The following is a 26,702-nucleotide window of genomic DNA, read 5'->3' on the forward strand; positions in this document are numbered from 1 at the left end:
TCTCTAGGAATTATTTTGGGCAAGTTCCTTGGCCTCTGGCCTACGTAGGAGGTAAGACTAGATGATCACCATGGTAGCTCTCTATTTTGTTTTTGATAGGTTGACTGCTAAATAGCTCAATCTTGAGGGTCCTTCTATATTTTGATATATTTGGTGTCTTTGATGCTAAATACTGTTTTAGTTGAATCAGACAACAGCTCATTTATCTGCAATTTAATCATCTACGGAAAGTCATTTGTAGTTGAGGGATAGTATCTATATAAACTAAGGAATAAAATTTCTATTGCTTGTGATTATAGCCAGATTTTTAAGAGCTTTCCTATGTAGTACATAGCCCACCTAAAGTGTTTATAGTCTAGATAAGCAATGATATGTATGCCATCTATTCAGAAACCCATTCTTAAGTTACTGTACAATATCATGTCATTGATGTGCTACCAAAGAGGCTAATGCCAATACAACATTATACTTCCATTTCCTGCAAGGAAAATATTTAGAAATACACCCCTCTAAGTTCCTATTTACTCCCCAAAGAGATGTTAGTTGACACTGCAGAATCTGCCTGTGCAATATAACAGTTGAAACCCAACTGAAAAGAAAGGCACAGAATGTGAGAGAGGTTGTGTTTTCCATTAGTTGCAGGAGGAAGTTAAATGTATTTTTTCTTAGCATTATACTTGACATGACTTTTCCCTACTTGTCTGATATTTATATTTGGCATTTTGTACTAGCAGCTTTCTTCCTGGGCTTGATGTGGTCAGGTGGGCCACTAGGCCAGAGATGTTTAAAGACCCATCCATCTGCACATACAAAGAGGTGGTTTACTTTTAGAAAAAGACTGTTATGAATATTTAAGCTCCTTTTCTGTGCTTTCTGTTTCACGGCCTGTAAAGTGTGTTAATTTTAAATGTCCTGGGCAAAGTTAATGCACCATAGGATAAAGGTGCTGCACATCCTCTGTTGGGTCCACCATAACTATCTGACTCTCCAGGCACAAGCAAAAGGTTCTTTGCTCTGATTTTTGTCTCCCTGATGGTTCTAGTGACAGTGGGTTAGTAGATTTCAGTTTGAAATCAGGTGGTGTATTTGATTGCATGTTGAATTAATTTGTTTAAAGTGTATCTGATGGTATTATCTTTATTACACTCATAAGAGTTAGAATCAATTAACAGTAATTTTAAAAAAATCCAAGTAGAGTTTGATATTACTTTTAAGATGAGGTGTCTTGCAAAATATTTTGTGAGTTCATTGAAGATGAGTTTGGAAAACTGACCAAGAGCTATGCCAGTTTATAATGGTAACTGGTGAACTGATTATCCCAATTCCCTTCCCCCTCACTCCCCCCATAAAAAAACCCCAACCCAACCTAAAACAAAAACTACATTTTTAGATTAGATGGAACAAATTTGTCTTTGAATAGAATCAGTAGTAATTTCTGAAGAATGAATGCTCAGGCACAGAACACATAGGGACAAAAAGCTTGCATTCCTTGAAAAAATAGTTGCAAAAAACTTCATTCTAAACCAGTGAGGAATTCAGAACTGCAGAGGTGTCTTAAGAGAAGAAAAAATGAATCTCTGAAATATTCTATATAGGGCTGTCAAGCATTAAAAAAATTAATTGCAATTAATCACACTGTTAAACAATAATAGAATACTGTTTATTTAAATATTTTTTGATGTTTTCTACATTTTCAAATATATTGATTTCAATTACAATACAGAATACAAAGTGTACAGTGCTCACTTCATATTTATTTTTGATTACAGATATTTCCACTGTAAAAAACAAAAGAAATTGTATATTTCAATTCACCTAATACAAATATTGTAGTGCAATCTCTGTATCATGAAAATTGAACGTACAAATGTAGAATTATGTACAAAAAATAACTGCATTCAAAAATAAAACAATGTAAAACCTTAGAACCTACAAGTCCACTCAGTCCTACTTCAGCCAATCGCTCAGACAACAAGTTTGGTTACAATTTGCAGGAGATAATGCTGCCCACATCTTGTTTACGATGTCACCTGAAAGTGAGAACAGGCATTCGAATGGCATTGTTGCAGCCAGCATTGCAAAATATTTACTTGCCAGATGCGCTAAAGATTCATATGTCCCTTCATGCTTCAACCACCGTTCCAGAAGACATGTGTACATGCTGATGACATGTTCTGCTCAATAACGATCCAAAGCAGAGCAAACCGATGCATGTTCATTTTCATTATCTGAGTCAGATGCCACCTGCAGATTTTATTAACTTGATTTTATTTTTTGGTGGTTCGGGTACTGTAGTTTGCGCATCAGAGTGCTGCTCTTTTAAGACATCTGAAAGCATGCTCCACACTTCGTCCCTCTCAGATTTTGGAAGGCACTTCAGATTCTTAAACCTTCAGTCGAGTGCTATATCTAGCCTGAGAAATCTCACATTGGTACCTTCTTTGCTCTTTGTCAAATCTGCTGTGAAAGTGTTCTTAAAACGAACATGAGCTGGTCATTATCCGAGACTGCTATAACATGAAATATATGGCAGAATGCAGGTAAAACCGAACAGGAGACATGCAATTCTCCCCCAAGGAGTTCTGTCAGAAATTTAATTAATGGATTATTTTTTAACAAGCATCATCAGCATGGAAGCATGTCCTTTGGATGGTGGCTGAAGCATGAAGGGGCACATGAATGTTTTGCATATCTGGCACATAAATACCTTGCAACGCCAGTTACAAAAATGACTTGCGAATGCCTGTTCTCACTTTCAGGTGACACTGTAAATAAGAAGCAGTCAGCAGTATCTCCTGTAAATGTAAACATACTTGTTTGTCTTAGCAATTGGCTGAACAAAAAGTAGGACTGAGTGGACTTGTAGGCTCTAAGGTTTTGCATTGTTTTGTTTGAGTGCAGTTATTTAACAAAAACAATTCTACATTTCTAAGTTACACTCTCATGATAGAAACAACAAGGAGTCTGGTGGCACCTTAAAGACTAACAGATTTATTTGGGCATGAGCTTTCGTGAGTAAAAACCTCACTTCTTCGGATGCATCCAAAGAAGTGAGGTTTTTACTCACGAAAGCTCATGCCCAAATAAATCTGTTAGTCTTTAAGGTGCCACCAGACTCCTTGTTGTTTTTGTAGATACAGACTAACACGGCTACCCCCTGATACTTGACTCTCATGATAGAGATTGCACTTCAGTACTTGTATGAGGTGAATTGAAAAATACTATTTCTTTTATCATTTTTACAGTGCAAATATTTGTAATAAAAATAATATAAAATGAGCACTGTACACTTTGTATTCTGTGTTGTAATAGAAATCAATATATTTGAAAATGTAGAAAAATATCCAAAAATATTTAATAAATTTCAGTTGGTATTCTATTGTTTAACAGTGTGATTAATCGCAATTAATTTTTTTAATTGCAGTTAATTTTTTTGAGTTAATTGCGTGAATCAACTGTGATTAATCGACAGCCCTAATTCTATATGACTGTTGAACACATGTATAGGGACAGTTCTTGTTTTATTCAAAGCAGTTTGCCTTCCAACTATTGAACCATTCTCAAAGCCATGACCATTTTCAGAAATTCTTGTGAAATAAATATGATGAGGATGAAAGATTCTGGGAGGATTTACAAAAGTAACCTTATATAGGATTTTATTCTCAGTCATGCATGGATCACTGGTAGTTCCCTAGTACAGAATACTGGATGTTTCCTAGGGTTGGCTAGAAATATGTAAAGCTAAGACAGAGAAGTCATGGCAGTACAGAGATAATGGGTATGTTGCAGTTTCAGGGTATTTGCTATAGTGTGCCATACAAAAGTTAATTTAAAACAGGTTTTGATCAGTTCAAGTATTTCAGTTTAAAAATGAATGTGAACAAGAGTGGACTATTTCAGAGTGAAGACATTTATCTGGGCTATTCAGTTAGTGTAAAGGGATTTCTCCTGATCCAAGACAAACCCCATCCAGCACCAAAATGGCTAACTTCATCAGTGTTAGGGACATCCATGGGTTTATAGAGCTTTATATCTATTATTGTAAGGTTATTCCTAGTTTAGCTGATCGAGCAAAGATCACTCATAAATTCACTGTAAAAAATACAATAATTTGTTTGGAGAGGGTATTTTATGGCATAAATCCAGCAGCAAAATCAGGCTGTGATAATACCAAATCTCAGATACCCAAGATTTTCCCCAGAAACAATATAGGTAAGCGAAGGTGGCTATATAGTCATATTTTAAATAATTTACAAGGGAAGTCAATCTGTTAGGTGTCTTCAAACTGATTTATCATTTTCACTCATTCTGTGAATTTGTTGAAGAGAATATGATGAATGAAGCAGGTGTCCACTGCAGTCCTATCTCATTCAATGCAAATGTCCTAAAATGTGCATTGGGCCATATACGTTTTTGTGCACTGGACTGAGCCATATACTATAAAGTGTTTGTGTTTTCAAGGTGCACGTGTTTAAAATGCCAATTTCTGAGGCTTATGTTTTGCATGCTGTATGCTGAATTTATTGAATACCTTCTCTCCTTCATAGCACCTGCCCCCACAGTCCAAGGAGATGAGACCTACAGGAGCTTCATTCGGTAACATAGGCAATCAGTAAGGCTGAGCTGTTCAGGTTCATTCCAGTGCACATTAGAAGGGTAAAATATGTGCAGCTTCTAAGGTGTGTAGACAAGAGTCTTCTGTCACATAGGATGTGTAAAACAGAGCATTAAGGTTGCATTAAGAATTTTATCTATCTTGAGGAGGGGGAAAGAATCCTAGACTGAATGAAAGGTAGAAACATAAAATAAGAGACTGTCAACTTAGAGACCATTGCTGCAGATCCTTGGGATGCCTGTGTGTGCAAATGCGGGGGGTGGGGGTTGGAAGAAGGCAATTTGTCAACAGGTTGGCTAAATCATTAAAGGATTGGCAAACATGCCTTATAGCGAAAGCCGTGTACTCAGTCTATTTAGCTTATCAAAGAGCAGGTTCAGGGGTGACTTGATCAGTCTATAAGTAGTTACACGGGAAACAGAAATTTGATAAAAGGATCTTCAGTCTATCAGACAAAGGTGTAACAGAATTAATGGCTGGAAGCTGAAGCTAGACAAATTCAGATTGGAAATAAGGTGCAAGTTTTTAACAGTGAAGGTAATTAACCATTAGAACAACGTAGCAAGGGATGTTGTGGATTTTCCATCACTGGAAAATTTTAAATTAAGTTTAGATGTTTTGCAAAAGATACGTTTTAGTTTAACCACAGCTACTGGACTTGAAGCAGTGATCAATTCAGGATAGTCATATGCAAGAGGTCAGATTTAGACAATCTCAAAGGTTCCTTTTGACATTAAAATCTATTATTTTGAATTCATTGTTCCTTGGAATTTACAGTAACAACAATCAGGTTTATCATCTGGGAAAAAGGGAAATGGCAAGTCATGCCCTGGAAGATTCCAAAAAGGTTACATAGCCTGAATTAATGAGCAGCATTTATTGGGTTTCAGAGATGAGATTGTTTTAGGGCTGTTGTATATCTGCACAAAAAGGATATTAATATGCATTATGGGACAAATCTAACTCCTACTGAATTTAATGGAATAGCTCACATGAACTTAAATGGAAGTTGGATTGGGCCCTGTGGGCCTTTCATATTTGTACATGATTTAAGTAATACTAAGGTATTAATACACTTACTCGCTCTGGAGATGAAATCATGGAAGAACCTAAATAGGCGGGAAGGTTCTATGCCTTCAGAATTAACTATCAGAACTGGCCAAGAGAATAACTTTCTATTGACCAGAATGCTCTGTAGCTGATGTCCAATGACTGATCAGTGCAGAATCCTTGCTACGAAGCAGCAGCGGCAAGCATTAAAGGTTAAGATTACTTATACAAGGTAGGTATTATTATTTGTAATTGTTATAAAAGCAAATGAACGAACTTATTGTCATAATCTGCTAAAAGACATTTTTATTCTAAAACCAAGAGGTAAGCAAAACTAGTAAATGAAATGTTGGTGAGGGGTCTGAGCCCAGGAAATATTCACTTGAACATATATAAATACTAAGTTATTAATAAATTATTCAAGGTGTGCATATTAATTTACATACTTTAGCTAAAATGAAAAAATAAGCCTACTCTCAACCTTAATATTTTTATAATAACAATCCATACCAAGATTACTACCGAACAACATAGCAAGGACCCCAAACATCAACATTAAACTAGCCAGACAGTAATTCAATCAGCAAAATATACCCCATGACACTCATACCCTCAGTCCTCCTCAAGCACTGGATAATAGATGGTCTTTGCAGCATGCTTTCCTGTTCAACAAATGTGTGTGCTATTGCAGACCAGGGGAGGGGGGAGAGCAAGTTCTAGAACCAAAGAGCCCTTTAAGCTGGTGGGCTTCTTCACCAGCCCGAGAGGAATTCATTGCTATGCCCAAGTCTCTTTTCAAGTCCTAGTCTTGAGGACACAGGTTGTTAATAAATACAGAAACTCACAGGAATATCTAAACCAAAAGCTATTCCTCTAGAACACGCAGGCCGCCAGGATCCAGAGACTTCTCCCTTTTTCCAGAAATGGATTCACCCCTTCCTAGAAAGCCCTGCTAAATCACATGACAGACAGTCCTTAACCATTCATTCCACTCTGTCACAGGCCTGCACTTAGAATACACTACCAGCGGCATCCTCTTTCACTATAAGGATATGTTTATAGATGCATTGCACAGCCAAGTGATCAGTTTAATTTATCACCTTTATCACCTGCAATCTGCCTACTAATCCATCCCCTTTTCCCCCAAGCATATGCTGAATTTCCATACCTCTGAGCAACATTTAAAAGGTGCCGTTTTCAGGTAAAAAACAAGGCCACTTTGCACAGTTCTGATCTGAAACCAGGCATGACTTGTTCTATTTGAAGGTGAGTTTCTCCTTGGGTTTGTTCTAACCTGAAACTCAAAACAAAATTCTGAGGGTGAGATACTAGCCCCCTTGAAGCTGATGGCAAAATTCCTTTTGACTTCAGTGGTGCCAGGATTTCATTCTGCAGTCATAGGGTGTGATTGCAGCTCATGTAGTCATACCTGAGCTAGCTTTAATCTCACTAGCTCAGGTGTTAGAATAATGAAGCCATGGCTTGAAATCCAGGGTAATTACTCAGGTGACTAGCATGTACTGAAGCCTAGAACACTACCTTGTCGCTCTTACTTTTGAATTTGAAATAAGCATTCTCCTATCACAGATCGCTTGCACACTTCTCTCCATTTACTCCATGGCTTTTCCGTTGTGCTTATAAGTGCATCGTTGAGTTCACCTTTATCATGTACTATTAAACCTAGGTACCACAACTTTTGTACCTTTGGTAGTGGTCCCCTCCCCCCCCCCCCCCCCCGACTTAATCTTGTTGTCTTCCTGCAAGGTATCATCAAATCAACCAACCATATAGTCTATTCTGTTTGTGCTGATTCATGCCATTCCTTCTAGGTGTGCACTTCCATCGCTAAATCTTCTTGCACTTCCTCTTTGCTCTTCCCCACAAGCAATACATCATCTGAAAAAAAGCAGGCACCAGGGTGCTACTCTCTGGATGTTTTCTGTAAGTGCATAGAGACCTATGTGTCCAAAAGTGGCTTAGCATCAAGCCACATGGCTTTCTAACTGGTAACAGCACCCTTGTGCATATTCTAGACAAATCTGATATAGTCTTCCTGTATCTGTTTCAATCTCATACATCATCAGGTGGCTTCTCTTGTAATGTGATCATAAGTATTCTCAAGATCAATGTATGATATGTGCTGGGTTTTCCTCTTTTCTCTGTTTTTTCCACAAGCAATCTTAATGCAAAGATAGCATCCATTGTTGACCTGCGTGGCGTCAGTCCAAACTGATTGCAACTGACATTTCCTTCTTTTTGTAGTCTCTTACCAATAACTTTCTCCTAAATCATGTGGCTAATGAGTTTAATGGTGTGGTAGTTATCACTGTCTTGTATGTCTCCTTTTTTCTCTTAAATGTCTCCAGGAAGATATAAAACTACTACTAACGAAATGTAGACATGCATATTAAATTGGAATCTCCAGGAATGTTATGGAACTTCATGACTCATAAAAATGCAAATAAATAAATAGAAAATGACATATACTTATGGAAAATAAAGTGAATTTTGCTTCTTTACAGATCACTCTTATTATGCAAAGAAAGGAACTATCTGTCACAATTACCTTGGTGCTTTTTATAGGATCAAATCTCAGTGCTCTTACTATGCTATTTTTAGTGGGTAGTATGCATTCACTCAACCCAATTAGTGAAACAAAGATCTATATGGCTGACAAGTTTGTTTTTTTAATTGACTCCACCCAGCAATGCCGTGTTGTTTACCACAATATATATAGTTCATGGGTTCTCAATATTGGAGTTGTTACCCCCGAGGTATCTCTAACATCTCCATGGAGGCCATGTGGGTGAGGTATCCTGAAAATGTATTTGTTTGTAACTTTGGGTCCTGGTATGGAAGAGGCTGATTGCCACTATGCATGGCTCCTTTCAAATGAGTTCCAGTGCAGAAGAGTTTTGAAAGTATATGGAGAATGGCTGAAACTTTTAATAGTATTCTATGAAAAGGAACAAAACCTCATAAGGGGTGAATGGGTGAAAGGGTAAGACTCTCTCCTTACATCTGGCAATAAGTGGAAGAGAGGACATTGGCAGCAGGACGATAATAAAGAAGATAGTGAAGAAGGAGAAAAGTTTAGACCTACCTTGTTTTTTATAAGTGGAGTAGAGAAGAGAGGGCCTGATCCAAAACACACTGAAGTTGGTGGTAAAGCTCTCATTTACTTCGGTGGGCTTTCGATCAGGCCCCTAATGAAGATGGCAGCCAGACTTGGTCACCTACGAAGTCATCCCAATAGAGGGAAAAAACCTAACTGTGATGTCTCCAACAGCTAACAAGAAAGAATGTCAAGAGGTTGTCCTTCTTATTAAAGTAAGGCAAACTGCTAACCTTCGATCTTGCTCTACTAGTACTGACATGTGAATGTAATGAAAACATGGGAGAGAGACAAACTTTGTCTAACATGCCTCTTGTTATGTGTCAATTGCATGTGGGATGCCCTTTAACCTTTACCTCATCATCTGCTAATGAGATGTTAGAGAAGAGTAAAAGAACTCTGCTGAGGGTTTCCCCACAAGCAGAAGGTCATAGTGGTCTTCATGACACACAAACGTTATTTTGTGCATAGTTACCCATGGTAAGACTTGGTGTTTGAGAATAATAATATCAAGAACCTGTAGAAATAGCTGTGTAATTTTGTTTTTCATGTCTTGTTTGTATGAAAACCTTTTGAATAATTACCACAGTAAGTTCTTTTCAATACATACTGTAGTAGCAAATGCTTTTTTTTTACAGAACAATAAGCAATTGCAGCCAGAAGTGGGCAAAGAGCTGACAAACAATTCTTTGCTCCTGATAATAAAACCATTATTATTTTAATGCCTTTCATACAATGACTATAAATGTAATTCAGAAGCAATCAATCAACAACTAAAAGATAGAGGTTGGCATGTGTCCTCCAGTTTGTAAATACTTGCTTTCTTAACACAGCAACATTAAAGGCTGTAGCATCCTATTGACTAAGAGAGAATTTAGGTCTGAGAAGAATGACGTTAATACATTCAGATTTATTTGCATTGCTTCAGTTCTTTCACTCCATGTGACTGTCCTAAAATAAAGAAACATTCGGCCACATTTAATAATATTCATAGGTGGAATCCTGGCAAAAAATTCATTTTAACATTAATCAAATAACATATTTTTACTAAAAAGCTGCTTGTAACTTTCTTACAGCACTTAGGTGGTACTGTCTGTGGGTCTATTCCTACAAACCTTTTCTCCTGCACTGTTCCACTGAAATCATACAGGAACTTCAAAAGACATGATTGTAGCTGTTTGCTGTTGTGGGCTGATGTGTAATCCATATTTTACAGTGTATTAACTTGTAAAACCCTTGTTAAGGTCATGCCATCTTTTTTATTTTAAAGCTACTTGTGAGGGGTAAATACTTTTTTTTAAAAAGTAAACACTTTTAGTGTACAAGCTCAATAGGGAGTAATAAAGCTCAGGTCCTGTCTTTGAACATCCCAAATGCTGCTTGAAGGAATTATAGTTTAGCCATTCATAGTTGTCTATTGAATGTTGAGACTATGGATGGTCAAACTTGGGGCCTGATTTCCAATAGAGTTTTGCTCAAGCACAAGGGTGACCATATGATTGGGCTCTTATTTGATCAATTTGAAACTCAATAAACCTCTGCATAAAGTTTTACTTGGATCAGATGCCATTGGGTTTGTTGTTCTACTAAAGAGAAATTATGAAGAGGCGGGGGAAAGCAATGAAAAATAGAGCACAGGGGAGCCTAAACATAATTCAAGAAATACCCAAACCTTCAAACTTCTTAAGAACCTTCAGGGGAGGAATTGTTTATGGCCACAGAAGGCGATAACTAGGAATCAGGTTATTAAGGAGAGTTTAATGTTTATCAGGAAAAACTTCTCAATGTAAAGGTCATTGTACTCACTGAAGGCCGGGATTGGAAACCCAATCACTTTCACAATTTAAAATTGGAGTGGACAAAATATGGGCAGATATTCTGAAGGAAAGAGTATTACACTGGACAGGATGACCCAAGAGTGTTTTTCATCTTCTCTGTATTTTCACAATAAATCATAATGCATGTCCCAGTAAATGTTTGGATGCATACTGAAGAGGCCAGAAGCCCTACTGACTCCTAAACAGGATACATGATTTGCTGTCAGTCCCATTATTTTACTGCAATGGTATTAGCATGGTACTAGAAATCATTACTATTCAGTTTTAGGGATGAACAAACCGCTTCTGATATAAAAAGAATCAACTCCAACTTTCAGCCGAAACTTAATGTTGTTTTACAAAAAAAAAAAAAAAAAAAAGTATGCATCTCTGCATTTTCTGAATTTGTCTGAAAGATGAAATACAGAAAAAAAAGATATTTTTGCAGTAGTTCTGACCCAAAATGAAACCAGAAAGATATTTCTCATAATGATCCAAGTTCTGAAGTTTTACTCACTTTTTAGTGAGACCTCATTGATGCAAAACCCACTCTGAAGCCAGTGTAGCAGAGAGATTGTGAATTGAAGCCAACAGATGTTTTGCCTTGGTAGGAACTGAGAAAAATTAAGTAAAGACTTCAGGGTTTCACTGAAAATTTCCAGTGTGATTGTTGGATGTATGGGTAATGGGAAAATATGGTGATAGAGACTGGATGATGCAAAATACTGCACTATTCTGTTCCATCCTTGTAATAACAATTTAATTGAAATATGCCCCTTCATAACACAAATGTTCCTGGTTCAATGGTGCTTGCAGTAAGCTCTTGCTGAAACTCTGCATTAAGACAGTGTTTGTAAAAGGTGGTGTATTTTGAAAGAGCATTTAAATGTCATTATTCTGAGCATCCAAAGCTTTGAATGGATTGAGTGGCTGAACCTCAACATTTCTTAACATTCTATCATAACCACTCACTGAGGGGGCCAGACTCTTATTGGTGAACATTTACTCACATGAGTAAATTATATGATCCTGTAAGCATGTACACATGGGTAACTTTGTTTGTGACTTCAGTGTGAGTATTAATATAAGTGAGGAGTTCTCAGTCCAGCCCTGTAGTTTGGATTTTTAAGCAAATATGTTTTTAAAATATATAAAATTCCCTGGTCTAAAGAATTAAAGGACTGCAGTTATTTTACTGTAACTAGACAGTTCCTTTGGCAATGCACAGCATACCATTTTTATAGCGAATGGTGCTGGGGCAGGGGAGTGTGGACCACATGTGTGTGATGGACATCAATCAGCTTTCAACAGTGTTGTTATAGTCTGATGGTTTCGTATGTCAGTAGGTGTCAGCATTCGGTTACTGTGTAATTGAACAGTGTGATTGAATACTCATGGCAATGTGCCTGTAGAATTAATGCCAAGCACTCTGCAAACTGTGCTTTAGGATATGATTATTCAACCAGAAGTTTCCTGATCTGCAAAGGGGGGAAAAATCCTTAAATCTCTGTTCTCTGTCCAAAAACCTAATTTAACAGCTAAAAATAATGCCATCCTACTTCACACTTGTTTGATTAGCACAATTGAGAAACATAAGCATTTATCCATGCAGAATCTCTCTTTGGTTTGTATGCTTTTATTCACTTAAATGTGATTGCTGTATCTGTGCAATTCAAGTTATCGGTGACTGGGTCTAACGATGTTGTTTTCCTCAGACCCCACTGAGATGGCAGAGATCAGCTGGAATGCTCTTCCTTCTCAGTTCCTGGAGTAAAACTGTGAGGCTGGTTGCAGGGTGTACTCATCTAAGCTTTGCTGTCTTTGGACTCATCCCTCAGACCATGCTGCCGCAGCTCATGTCTGCTGAGTTTCAAAGGATATTTGTTTTGTTTTACATTGGGCGAGCTGGCTGGAATAGTTGTGGTTTGTGTTCATTTACGGTATTTAGCCTTCTGCAGAGCTGTACTATCCCAGGGGGTACATGGGGAGATATTCTGCTTCAGACCTGTTTTGTGGAGCTTCTGGGTATTCAGGCGAGTATACAGACTGCAATGCTATTTGGTAAAGAAGGGTGGTGGAGCCATGACTTCACCTATTCCTCACCCCTTCCCAGCGTCTTTTCTGCAAGATGCTCTTGGGGAAAACAAATCGGTAGCTGCCTCTGCTCCCCTGCAGGTGCATACACTGCAATTCTGGCCAGCCATAACATGGTCTATGCATGGAGGGGGATTGAGGCATCATGGTACTAGATGTGCTCCATGCCCCCAAAGAGATTACAGCCTAAGATTTGGTCCCATTGAAATAAAGTGACCGAAAGGTAATTCTCATGAATAAATATTTGTAATATGATTTGGACATAAAAACATTACAGCTCCTAGGTATTGCTACTACTTTTAACAAATCAAGGCTTTGATCTTGCAAACTCTTACAGGTGTGAGCAACTATGTAAACACCTTTGTTCACACCTCAGGGCCAAGTGAATAGGGATCAAGTGTTTGAGTTCAGTGGGACTATTCACATGCACCTTTAGGCATGTGAGTAAAGTGTTTGCAGAATTGGAACCAAATTTATCTTACAGTATAAGGGTTTCTTCTAGCTTTTATACCCATCCTAACTTGAGTTCCCCTGTGTTTAAACCAAAAAAGTCTCAGAAAAGCTCCTCTCTGTCACCTCTGCTTCAGAGCAGGCTGCTGCACCTCTGTTCTGATTTCAGCCGAGGGGCAATGGTAGTCCTGTTTGACAGACCTAAAGGGTGAATGACATTGCGTGTATTAGCCTGAAGGAGTCTTGCTCACCTCACTAGTCTACATCTTCAGCAGAAAGTTCACTACAGCTCCAAAAATCCATATTAAAAAAGAAGAAGTAAGGGCTAGATTCTCTGCTCGGTCCAGCTTTCAATGGATATAGCAGAGAGCGACGAGATCAGAGAACTGGCTATGGCTTCCAAATCCTACAACTGGCGCAAGGGGCAGGTTAGATCCTGCATCAGTTGGCAAGGATATCTAAGAAATTGTCAAACCCTTCCACCTGACATGCTCCCCGCACTCCGCCTGTGAGGAATTAGGGATAGGAGCCAGCTCTGTTGGATTCTACACATTCTGGAGATTCTCCCTAATCCAAGGGTATCCCCAGCTGCAGGCCAGGTTCTGCTCTCTTGGTAGTTCTTAAGCAGCACAAAGGGAGTGGAGCATCTTAGAGAATCTGCCCCTAATTTTTTAAATTTTACATTAATTATTGTAAGTAAAATAGAACTGAATTTATTTTTCTGATCATTCATTTTGGCATTGGTTTAATTTCAAGATTCATGTGGATTGTGTAGCCTAGTGGAGCAGTAGACTTGCACTTAAGAGACTCTGCCTATTCCTTGCTCTGTAACTGGCATGCTGTGTGACCTTGGGGAAGTCACTTGACCACTCTGTGCCCCAGTTTTCCTGTCTGTAAAATGTTGATAATAATACCACCTTTGTCAAATTAATTGAGATCTACTGGTGAACAAGTGCTACATAAGGGCTTTTCGTAATATTATTGGGTTAAAATATTGGTAAAGGAAAAAAGAAATTCAAATGTGGTGTCAAAGTTCTTAAAAAAATATGGATGCCAATTCTCCCAAATTCTAAAACCCTTTCCAAAGGAAGAGGAAAAATCTCTTCTGTCAGTATAGGATTGGGAGCATTGGTTGGATATAGGATTCACCAAATTCGTGTTTTTATGTCACAGTCAAGATAAATGAAATCTTAAGTATGTTCTAATTAGTGAATTGCATTTATTTAATTTAATTTATTTATTTATTATTATCTCTGATCTCCTATGTAGCTTTCTGTACCAGGATCTCAAAGGTCTTTCTTTACAAATATTACAAATGTGTGTGGAGGTAGATAACAGGAGGTAGAGACTGGCCCAGCTACTGTCTCAGTGGCAGAGCTTGCAATGAAACCTTGGGGTCCTGGAAAAAAATCAAAATGTGTTTTTGAAAATATTCCCCTGTGGTTTTTTTTTTTTCCAACCGGCTCTAATTTTCATTACTATTTGGGGAGAAATCCCCTGTACCCTGTGTTATCAGGCTTTCTGTGGGAGAGGTGCACGTGGGCCAGGACATGGGACTTCAGTGTAGCTTTACTACCTCTGCCTCCCTACAGCTGCTACTCCAGTCCTGATCTCCCAAGGGCAGTAGCCCTTCCATCCCATTTGTATGAAATGTACAGGCCACTTTAGCTATCTAGCTGTGCATTCCTGACATACTACTTGACCCAACCTGATGCCACCTTGGTTGTGTGGCAAACTTCCTGTGACTCATAAGGGATGCAGAAACCTCCCCACATATAGTGTCTCCCCACTATGCCTCTCAATGTGGATCTCAAATGAAGTGTAGGACTTTGTGCTGGCAAGGGGTGTTTGTTGAATTACACTTAAAGAAATTAGTTAATGCTAATCTCATTTTACTTGCGCTCAGTTTGGGAGACTCTGTTGTTGAGTAAGAAACATACTGGCTCTGCAGTTATAATTACACAATCAAGCATCAAAGGAGTTGGGGGCATATCATGTTAGCACGTTCTCTCTAGAACAGGTAACAGGCATCATTAGACTATTTCCTGGAGGTAGCCCATAACTCAGGGCACAGTTTGAGTGTCTCATAACATAGATGCTCCAGTGGGACTGCAGTTCTTTGAAATTTTTGCAGAGCTTTCTAAATGCTCCTTAAATGTATCACTTGTATAATAAGCTAGCTCAGTCAAAAAGAAAAGGTTAACTGCCAACCTACATTAGATCCTGAGCTGACATTAATTCTTCAGGGCATAATACCGTGGCTGTACTGATGTCAATTCCTTTTGCTTTCTTTCCCTCTTGTCTTTTTATTATTATTGTTTTGTGTGTGTATGCTAATCTTGCATAAATTCGGATGCTTGGTAAGATAGGGCAGCACTTCCGCATTGTTACTTAATCCCATTTTCCTCCTTTGCATAAGCAGTTTACCAATGCATGCTGATTTGACTTTCCTGGCATCCCACTTACATTTCACTTTTCTTTATTGGTTGATTTACTGCTTCCACACACAAGATGAATAGTTTGCACTGTGTACTTTTAAATCAAAACAGAATGGAAAAGACTGGTTTAATTATATTTTATTCCAGCCCTACTTATCTCCATCACCTATTGCTTAGCCCTGTCAGGAATGATATGTCTGCAATATCCTATCTTCTGCTGTTAGCTCATCACAATATCAGGGGTTTTGCTTATTCATGAATTTGTTTTATAACAAAGCTGCATAGAAAACTCACTGACCAGCTTATCTGTGAATATGAGAGTCTAAACCGTTGGCCAGATTTTAATCAGGAATAATATTTTAATAATGAGTAACTGTAATAGTTTGAGTGGTATTTATTTTACTGATAGTACTACAAATAATTGGCATAATATTTATTTTAACTACTCACATGGTAAAAGTTAAGCACCTTCTTAAGTATCTTGCTGAATCAGGGCCTGAAGCCAGAAGGTGAATTCACATTTCTGGATTTGAATTTTCAGTTTTGATTCCTGTTGGATTCAAAGCCAGAAATGAAGAGCTAAACCAGTTATAATAATTAAATTAGATTTTTAATTTTTTTCATGTTTTGATCTACTGTCATTAACACAGGAGGAAAAAATATGAAGGCCGAGACTTTCAACCAGACTCTCACAAATCTCTTGGTCTCATCTATATGTGTGTGCATTTTGGGGAATTTGGGTGTATGCATTTGAAAACATTGGCCATGATTCTTAGGCTTACTTTATTCCACAATTGGTGTAATATGCAGTGAAAAGAACTGTAAAATCCACTCTCGTTCAGCAATACAAAATGTTTTATGATTAATTTTAAAGCTTTATTTTGGGTGAATGGCCATTTGAAATATTAAATTTTAAATGGCAAAAGCTTCATTAGTTAAAATGGGTAAGTTCCCACCCCCTTTAATGCTACATGAAATTGGATGATTTGGTCTGTCTGGCTTGCTGGAGGGTGTCTCCCTCATCCCAGGTCAGTGCTCTAATCATTGGTTTAAAAATTATAGGGCGGCTGCTGCTGTCACTATCACTTCCTCCTCCTCCAGCCATTTTGTGTGGAGTGAGGTGTCTGCCTCACTCATTCTCACAAGAAATGACTTAAGGGCCTAAACAGCCTGACTCTAGGACAGGGTCACATCTGGGAATAGAAATTGTATGTGTGATGGGTTGGATCACAGAAATCCTTTTGGGACTGCAACTTGGTGTGCTGAGATTAGCCCTGAGCCCGTTTTCCCTGGCAGCTTGGGACTTCAGTGCCCTATCTGGTTTGAGCCAGACATGCTTGCCTGCTACAAACACAGACCCAGGTCTGAACTATGTCCCCCAAAAGCTGCAGGCTTAACTGAAAACAGCTTAAGAAGTGTTACTGTCTCCAACACCCAGATGCCCAGTTCCCAATGGGGTCCAAACCGCAAATGAATCTGCTTTACCCTGTATAAAACTTATAGAGGGTAAACTCATAAATTGTTCGCCCTCTGATAGAGAGATATGCACAGCTGTTTGCCTTTCCAGGTATTATTAATTAACCCAGAGTATGTATTAAGTAAAAAGTGATTTTATTAAATACAAAATGTAGGATGTAAGTAGTTCCAAGTAATAACAGACAGAGCAAAGTGAATTACCAAGCAAAATAAAATAAAACACCCAAGTCTAAACCTAATACAGTAAGAAAGTGATTACAGATGAAATCTCATCCTCAGAGATGTTCCAGTAAGCTTCTTTTACAGACAAGCCTCCTTCTAGTCTGGGTCCAGCAACCACTGACACCCCTGTGGTTACTGTCCTTTGTTACAGTTTCTTTCAGGTAGCCTCTCTATCCCCAAAGGATCTCTCTTGAGCCAGCTGAAGACAAAATGGAGGGGTCCCCCAGGGGCTTAAATAGACTTTCTCTTATGGGTGGAGACCCGTCCCTCCCCCCCATGTAGAATCCCAGCTACAAGATGGAGTTCTGGAGTCACATGGGCAAGTCACATGTCCATGCATGACTCAGAACTTCACAGGTGGCAGCCATTGCTTACATGCTACCTTGAACATCCCCAGGTAGACTCCTTATGTGGATTGGAGTCTTCCAAGGCCATTGTCCATTAAGTGTTTCTTGATTGGGCACTTAACTTGCAAAATCCTTTCTAAAGAAGCTGACCAAATGCCTTACTAAGGCTACTTAAAATCAAACAAGTACACAGCCAATATTCATAACTTCAAGTACAAAAATTATACATGCATACAAATATGATGAATATATTCAGTAGATCATAACCTTTGCAGAGATATGTTAAATAATCATATAAAACATATTCCAGTTATGTCATATTTACATTCATAAGCATATTTCCATAAAGCATTATGGGGTGCAATGTCACAGTATGGCAGGCCATGAACGCTCACAAAATTGGGGTTGAGGTGCAGGAGGGGGTGAGGGCTCTGGTTGGGGATGCGGGCTCTGGTGTGGGATGAGAACTGAGGAGTTCAGGGCGTGGGAGGAGGCGCTGGGGCGGGGGGGTTAGGGTGTGGGGTAGGAGTGTGGGCTCCTGCTGGGGATGCGGGCTCTGGGGTGGGGCTGGGGATGAGGGGTTTGGGGTACAGGAGGGTGCTCTGACCTGGGATTGAGGGGTTTGGAGGGCCAGAGGGGGATCAGAGTTGGGGTAGGGGTTTGGGGTGCAGGAGGAGGCTCAGGGGTGCAGGCTCCGGGCGGCACTTATCTCAAGCGGCTCCCAGAAGCAGCAGCATGTCCCTTCTCTGGCTCCTACACAGAGGCGTGGCCAAGCAGCTCTGCACACTACCCCGTCTGCAGGCGCCACCCCTGCAGCTCCCATTGGCCACGGTTCCCATTGGCAGCGCTTGGGGTAGGGGCAGTGTGCAGAGTGGAGCTCCCTGGCTGCCCCATGCATAGGAGCTGGAGGGGGGGGGCATGCCGCTGCTTCCAGGAGCCACATGGAGTGTCCCCCGACCCTGCTCCATGAGGGGCCATTCTGCTGCTTCCGGGAGCCACTCAGAGCGGCCCCCGACCCTGCTCTCCAGCTGCAGTGCCGGAGCAGGGCAAGCCCCAGACTCCTCTCCCCAACGGGCTGGATTAAAATGGCTGGTGGTAATTTACCCACCCCTGCTCTAGGAGATGGGTTCTTAGTTGTGGATCTCTAGCAGAGATAGTCCCTTCCCTGTATTTTGGATTTAGGCATCTAGCTTCAGGAGAGGGGTGGGGTTTAGGACACACCCTACTTTTCAGCATCTTCCATTGGCTAACTTAGGAGGCTCCCCACCTAGCATGCTGGCTTTTGTGGATTTTATTCTAAAACATTTACCTCTCCCCGTTCATCATTATATAGAACACCTAGGCACCTAACGGTGGCTTCATGGATTGCAGTGATATTCCTATGATTTTTTTCTAGGTGCCTGAAAGGTAGGTGTTGTGACTCCTACGTACTTTTGTGGATCTGGGCCTGAGGGCCCACATTTACAAAGGTATTTGGGCACCTAAAGATGCAAACAGGCATCTAGTGGAATTTACAAAGGTGCCTAAGCAGATTAGGCACCAAACTTGTATTGAAAATCCAATAGGATTTAGATGCCTAACCTGCTTAGACACTTTTGTAAACCCCCTTATGCTTCTATCTGTAACTTGAGGTGCCTAAATACCTTTGTAAATTTAGCCTTTAGGAACCTAAATCTCACTAAAATCTAATGGGATTTAGGATCCCAAATAAATCACTTTTGAAAAAAAGGACTTAGGTGACTAAGTCACTTAGGTACTTTTGAAAAATTTACCTCACACATTTCTTTTAGTAGCAGTAAGGTAACTTGAAAGGAGGAACTCATGTGAATCAAAATGGGCTAAAAAGGGGGATCCGTCTGGCTTCAATTGAAGCTAATAGCATTAGCCACTAATTTCAGAATACCAGGATTGGGCCCCAAGAATGCATGCTCAGCTGAGTTCCAAAATATTTGAGTTTCACAAGACTCTAGTTAAAAATAGCTTGCTGGCCAGGTGGGGCTCTCATGCTCTGCTCTAGCATCACATGCTGTACTTTTTGTTTTCTCGCTTTGATAACATTTTCATGGCATTCTGTATAATCCAATTAATAAATGCCACTTGTTCTATTTTGACCACTCATGCTTTTCTTATGCAGAAGCTCCTTTTTTCAAGAGTCAAAGGAAAGTATTGTAGCTCCAAATGCTGCCTTACTGCGATAAAAGACAACTCTGAATTCAATCAGGCCAGTTGAATTATCTGCCACCTCCGCATGTGAGCTAGTGCATGAATCACCATGGAGGTGATTCATGCTAAACAACCACAGGCTTGCTGGAGAGAGAGGTGAAAGGGTGGGTTATGCTCTGAGCAGCTGATGTCAGTTTTAACCTTATATGTATAAAAATGCATTTGGCTTCAAAGGTCTCACCTTGTCCAGACCGAAACACCTATTTTTAAAATTATGTATTGCACTTCAGCTTTATGCAGCTGGAAGTTGTTTTTAATGCCACAGAAACCTCTCGTGCCTTCACAAAGCTGCTATTGCAGTTACATCTGGCATCACTCTGATGTTATGATTCCCCTCTTACAATCCACTTTGTTTAACCTAGAGCTTTTCCTTTTGCCAAAGTAGATTCATAGATTCATAGATTCTAGGACTGGAAGGGACCTCGAGAGGTCATCGAGTCCAGTCCCCTGCCCACATGGCAGGACCAAATACCATCTAGACCATCCCTGATAGACATTTATCTAACCTACTCTTAAATATCTCCAGAGATGGAGATTCCACAACCTCCCTAGGCAATTTATTCCAGTGTTTAACCACCCTGACAGTTAGGAACTTTTTCCTAATGTCCAACCTAGACCTCCCTTGCTGCAGTTTAAACCCATTGCTTCTGGTTCTATCCTTAGAGGCTAAGGTGAACAAGTTTTCTCCCTCCTCCTTATGACACCCTTTTAAATACCTGAAAACTGCTATCATGTCCCCTCTCAGTCTTCTCTTTTCCAAACTAAACAAACCCAATTCTTTCAGCCTTCCTTCATAGGTCATGTTCTCAAGACCTTTAATCATTCTTGTTGCTCTTCTCTGGACCCTTTCCAATTTCTCCACATCTTTTTTAAAATGCGGTGCCCAGAACTGGACACAATACTCCAGCTGAGGCCTAACCAGAGCAGAGTAGAGCGGAAGAATGACTTCTCGTGTCTTGCTCACAACACACCTGTTAATACATCCCAGAATCATGTTTGCTTTTTTTGCAACAGCATCACACTGTTGACTCATTTAGCTTGTGGTCCACTATAACCCCTAGATCCCTTTCTGCCGTACTCTGTGAAACTGATTTTTCCTTCCTAAGTGGAGCACTTTGCATTTGTCTTTGTTAAACTTCATCCTGTTTACCTCAGCCCATTTCTCCAATTTGTCCAGATCATTTTGAATTATGACCCTGTCCTCCAAAGCAGTTGCAATCCCTCCCAGTTTGGTATCATCCGCAAACTTAATAAGCGTACTTTCTATGCCAATATCTAAGTCGTTGATGAAGATATTGAACAGCGCCGGTCCCAAAACAGACCCCTGCGGTACCCCACTCGTTATGCCTTTCCAGCAGGATTGGGAACCATTTATAACAACTCTCTGAGTACGGTTATCCAGCCAGTTATGCACCCACCTTATAGTAGCCCCATCTAAATTGTATTTGCCTAGTTTATCGATAAGAATATCATGCGAGACTGTATCAAATGCCTTACTAAAGTCTAGGTATACCACATCCACAGCTTCACCCTTATCCACAAGGCTCGTTATCCTATCAAAGAAAGCTATCAGATTGGTTTGACATGATTTGTTCTTCACAAATCCATGCTGGCTGTTCCCTATCACCTTACCACCTTCCAAGTGTTTGCAGATGATTTCCTTAATTACTTGCTCCATTATCTTCCCTGGCACAGAAGTTAAACTAACTGGTCTGTAGTTTCCTGGGTTGTTTTTATTTCCCTTTTTATAGATGGGCACTATATTTGCCCTTTTCCAGTCTTCTGGAATCTCTCCCGTCTCCCATGACTTTCCAAAGATAATAGCTAGAGGCTCAGATACCTCCTCTATTAGCTCCTTGAGTATTCTAGGATGCATTTCATCAGGCCCGGGTGACTTGCAGGCATCTAACTTTTCTAAGTGATTTTTAACTTGTTCTTTTTTTATTTTATCTGCTAAACCTACCCCCTTCCCATTAGCATTCACTATGTTAGGCATTCCTTCAGACTTCTCGGTGAAGACCGAAACAAAGAAGTCATTAAGCATCTCTGCCATTTCCAAGTTTCCTGTTACTGTTTCTCCCTCTTCACTAAGCAGTGGGCCTACCCTGTCTTTGGTCTTCCTCTTGCTTCTAATGTATTGATAAAAAGTCTTCTTGTTTCCCTTTATTCCCGTAGCTAGTTTGAGCTCATTTTGTGCCTTTGCCTTTCTAATCTTGCCCCTGCATTCCTGTGTTGTTTGCCTATATTCATCCTTTGTAATCTGTCCAAGTTTCCATTTTTTATATGACTCCTTTTTATTTTTTAGATCATGCAAGATCTCATGGTTAAGCCAAGGTGGTCTTTTGCCACATTTTCTATCTTTCCTAACCAGCGGAATAGCTTGCTTTTGGGCTCTTAATAGTGTCCCTTTGAAAAACTGCCAACTCTCCTCAGTTGTTTTTCCCCTCAGTCTTGATTCCCATGGGACCTTACCTATCAGCTCTCTGAGCTTACCAAAATCTGCCTTCCTGAAATCCATTGGCTCTATTTTGCTGTTCTCCCTTCTACCCTTCTTTAGAATTGCAAACTCTATGATTTCATGATCACTTTCACCCAGGCTGCCTTCTACTTTCAAATTCTCAACGAGTTCCTCCCTATTTGTTAAAATCAAGTCTAGAACAGCTTCCCCCCTAGTAGCTTTTTCAACCTTCTGAAATAAAAAGTTGTCTCCAATGCAGTCCAAGAATTTGTTGGATAGTCTGTGCCCCGCTGTGTTATTTTCCCAACATATATCCGGATAGTTGAAGTCCCCCATCACCACCAAATCCTGGGCTTTGGATGATTTTGTTAGTTGCTTAAAAAAAGCCTCATCCACCTCTTCCACCTAGTTAGGTGGCCTGTAGTAGACTCCTAGCATGACATCTCCCTTGTTTTTTACCCCTTTTAGCTTAACCCAGAGACTCTCAACACTTCCGTCTCCTATGTCCATCTCTACCTCAGTCCAAGTGTGTACATTTTTAATATATAAGGCAACACCTCCTCCCTTTTTCCCCTGTCTATCCTTCCTGAGCAAGCTGAACCCATCCACACCAACATTCCAATCATGTGTATTATCCTACCAAGTTTCAGTGATGTCAACAATGTCATAGTTGTATTTATTTATTAGCACTTCCAGTTCTTCCTGCTTATTGCCCATACTTCTCGCATTTGTATATAGGCATCTAAGATACTGGTTTGATCTTTCCTCCCAGTTTTGTCCTGACCCTCCTTTCTCTCTGACAATATAGCCCACACTCCCTCTCGTTTCCGACCCATCTCCCCGGTCTCCATGTTCCCCACTTACCGGTGGACTTTGCTCACCTGTCCCCGTCGAACCTAGTTTAAAGCCCTCCTCACTAGGTTAGCCAGTCTGTGTCCAAATAGGGTCTTTCCTCTCCTTGAAAGGTGAACGCCATCTCTGCCTAGCAGTCCTTCCTCAAATAGCATCCCGTGGTCTAGGAAGCCAAAGCCCTCCTGGCGACACCATCTTCGCAGCCAGGCATTCACCTCCATGATGCATCTGTCTCTGCCCGGGCCCCTACCTTTGACAGGAAGAATTGAAGAGAATACCACCTGCGCTCCAGACTCCTTCACCCGTACTCCCAGAGCCCTGTAGTCACTCTTGATCCGCTCAGTGTCACACCGCGCAGTATCATTTGTGCCCACATGGATGAGTAGCATGGGGTAGTAGTCAGAGGAGTGGATAATCCTCGACAATGCCTCCGTAACATCTCGGATACGGGCTCCCGGCAGACAGCATACCTCCCGAGATGAAATGTCAGGGCGACAGATGGGTGCCTCCGTCCCCCTCAGCAGAGAGTCTCCGACCACCACTACCCTACGTTTCCTATTCGCAGTGGTGGCAGCAGACCTCCCAGCCTTAGGGGTACGAGGCTTCTCCTCCTTTACTGTAGGGAGTGATTCCTTCTTTCCTGTATCAAGAAGAGCATAACGGTTACCTATTACCATGGCAGGAGGGTTCGGAGCAGGGGTGGAGCACTGCCTGCTGCCAGAAGTAACCAGCTGCCAGTGTCCACCCTGAGCCATCTCCTCCTCCACCAGTGGTGTATCAGCAGTCCTGTGTACTGGGACAGCTACCTCAGCTGTCTCCACATGGACACTGTCGAGGAATTGCTCGTGGATTCGGATGCTCCTCAACCTAGCCACCTCCTCCTGTAGCTCTCCCACCTGCTGCCTGCAAGATTCCACCAGCAGGCACCTCTCACATTGGATGGTCCCCCCAGCCTGGATATCAGTAAGTGGAAATTGCAAGTTACAGTCTCTGCAAAACCACACCAGGATCTGGGTAGAAGCATCCATGCTCAGGTGCTCTGTCTGGCTACAGGCACAGGTGGAGGAGACAGAAGCAGTGCTGGCACAGGTGTTGTGGGTCTTCCTAACCATCATAAGCCTCCCTCTGTCAAACTCCTGTCTGCAGCCCCCTGTCCGCTGAAAGGGTTGTTTAAGCAAGAAGTTTTGAATGTAGTTGGTTTATAGGTATTAAGGGGAATAAAGAGAAAACAGATAGAACCGGCAAGGGACCCTCGCCCCCTTCCTGCTCCCCTTCCAAAATCCCTTGCGAAACTCCCTGTTAGCAGCCCCTGGTCGCAAAAGCTCCCTGGTCGCTTGTGCGCTGCTTTATAAAGCCCTGGCCTGTATGAATGCCCCGCCCACTGATTAAGGCTCAACCACTTACCAGAGGCTTCTAGCTTTCAAACCTTCCTTTGAAGCTCACAGCTTCCAACTGCCAGCCACAGCACACGGTCCTTCAAACAACCAAAACAAACAAACAAACAAACAGACAAAGTAAGCTATAAATAAGATACTGTTCAATAATATATGTCAAAACCATTGATGGGTGCTGATCAGAACCAAGGATCTCATACAGCCTGCCAATGAGAACAGATCACAATCTGGATCTGAACGCGGTGGAGCAGACTCGTCTTGAATCGGAACCAATGGAAAACCAAAGAAGAACACAAAATATAGCTTTATTTATAAAGCATCGTTTGTAGACCCTGCCCGAATAGTCAGGAAATGATGCAACTATTTCTACATATAGTAACAACATCATAAAACACAATAACAAATGCCGGAATAAGCTATAGAATAACCTGCTCCCAGGTAAAGATGTAGAAACTCCCAGTGTTTTATTCTCACTGTTTATTACCTAGAAAAATGATTCCAGACTAACATAAGGATATTGAAAACAGCTGCTCCTCTAATTAACACAGAGACTGCTTATCTGATTTTGTTTCAACGTGTCAAACTGTTACATTGCAACGCAAATGGGAGACACTTTGATCTAAAAACTGAGAGAAGGTCTGCCCTTAATGATGTGCAAATTAAAACTAATTTGAACAATAAAATAAAAATTGACTATTTCAACTGTCATTATGACATCAGTAGCTAATATTAATATGTGCATAATATGATACAATGTCATATCATGGCTTGATATGTTATGCACTGCTGCTACTCATGAAATAATATAAAAATAATAAAAAATGAAAAATTAAATTAAATTCTAAAACAATGTTTAAAAAATGACAATTTCAGAATTTTTGTTTCTCAGATTACTTCAAAATATTGTTTCTTTTCTATTACAAACAAACGTTGACATTTCAAAATTTCCTGAATTGGAAATTCCAAGTTTCAATTAATTTTAATTGTGATTTTTGAGTGGAGGGATGGATTGACATTTTTTCTTTTACATTGATATACAAGTTTTTCATGTCTGTTTGATTTGAGACCTGTCTGTCAGAAGTTGAGATCAATCTTTATTATTTTTATCCTATTGATAGCTCAGTACACACTCCTCAATGAGATGTATCCGGTTTATTATTTCTCTGCATTTAGCTTGAATTTAATATATGGCTTGCTCCAAGGTAAATAAATCATGATTAAGACTGTACAAAGTTTTTGTAACTACACCAGGCAAATATAATAGGTTTCTGGTTGTTGGAGGTTGGTGGAACTAACACAAGTTTTTAACCAACCCACTGCTCCTCAAAGAAAGGTTTTCCATCAAAACCAAGCAAAAATCAGAGTTTTTGAGAGAGTTTTGCCTTGAATTTCAGATTCAAACTCCAAGAGAAGCATAGTTGCAAACCAAATAAATTATCTGATGCAAAAAAGCAAGTTTCCCATTAATCTAATTCTGATATAATTGTAGTTCTTGTCTTTGATATCTTTTTTCCTCCACTCTTGAAACGAGTAATTTCAGGAAAAAATATTCAGGTTTATTAAGTTCCTTCCTCAGTATGAAGCCTTTGATATCATTATCGTCTAGATATCTCAGACACTCAGACACGTCAGATTATTCACAAAATGTCTGATGTCAAAAATAGATTCACTCAGATACATTTTCAGCACAGCACATAGGAGAGTTGTTATTTGACACAGCAACAGCTCATAGTATTGTTTAAAGTGAAGTAATATGTTGGAAGAGAGAGGTTGTAGGAAGTGAACAACTCTGAAAAACGCCTAATTTTTTCCAAACCCTTTCTACACTCCACTACTGAATGTTGTTCTGAAGACTTCTACTTGAGTTTAGTCAATGTCACATACTCTCAGTGCTATTGGTGGGAGCTGAACACACAGCCCTTAACAGTAATGACCAATGCACTGAAAATATACCTCTTTGATGGAAGCGGGGAAAATGTAGGACACGGAAGGTTTAAAAGAGGACCGTGAAGTGAATCCTCAAAACGGGTGTCTTGGGCAAAGACAGTGAATGGGGGAAGAGGGGAAGCTCACCATTTTAGTCTTATGGACTAAAATAATAGCCACCTTCATGTTGCTTTGAGCACAAACCGAAAGAAAATTTTGCTGAAC

Source organism: Malaclemys terrapin, chromosome 7, assembly GCF_027887155.1.
Source record: "Malaclemys terrapin pileata isolate rMalTer1 chromosome 7, rMalTer1.hap1, whole genome shotgun sequence".
NCBI classification, from domain to species: Eukaryota; Metazoa; Chordata; order Testudines; family Emydidae; genus Malaclemys; species Malaclemys terrapin.